This window comes from Antrostomus carolinensis, unplaced genomic scaffold (genome assembly GCF_000700745.2).
Source record: "Antrostomus carolinensis isolate BGI_N321 unplaced genomic scaffold, ASM70074v2 scaffold36142, whole genome shotgun sequence".
Taxonomy (NCBI): Eukaryota; Metazoa; Chordata; class Aves; order Caprimulgiformes; family Caprimulgidae; genus Antrostomus; species Antrostomus carolinensis.
The window spans coordinates 7,814-8,236 of record NW_010299554.1 but is presented as its reverse complement, the minus strand read 5'-3'; the positions used below and the strand labels follow the sequence as shown (position 1 = coordinate 8,236).

At 33.1% G+C, this 423-nt stretch overlaps 1 protein-coding gene across 6 annotated transcripts in view; it reads right to left on the bottom strand.

Annotated features, from left to right (window-relative positions):
• The window catches only part of MAPK9 (mitogen-activated protein kinase 9), a 19,484-nt gene that overhangs the window by 15,234 nt on the left and 3,827 nt on the right, over positions 1-423 (bottom strand). The gene's annotated exons all lie outside the window — the stretch shown is intronic.

Here is a 423-nt window from a genome sequence, read left to right as displayed (position 1 = left end):
TTTCCCTCTGCAGTTTGAGGTACAGGTGTAAACGTGCTTTACTAGCTCTAAGAATCTAAAGCTAAATTATCTGTGTATCCAGAACAAGATTAAAGTAGGAATATTCTTCATTATTAACACACAGACTATTCAGCAAAATATACGTGAATTTATACCACAAACTACTCAAGAGTTCAAATCTTTAAATAGTTCCAGTTTTAAATAAGGATTCCCACCTTCACCTTACTTCCATTTAATTTTACTTTCATAGGGTAGAAAACAGTTCTCATTCACATATATTTTCAAGCACATTTAAGCTCTTTGTGAGCTCCTTCCCTATCTCATCAAGATCTGTACAATACCAGACTTAAAAGGACCATCATATTGTAGTACTCTTACAAAAAGTACAGCTCCTCTGTGATAGCAACAATACTCAAATTATAT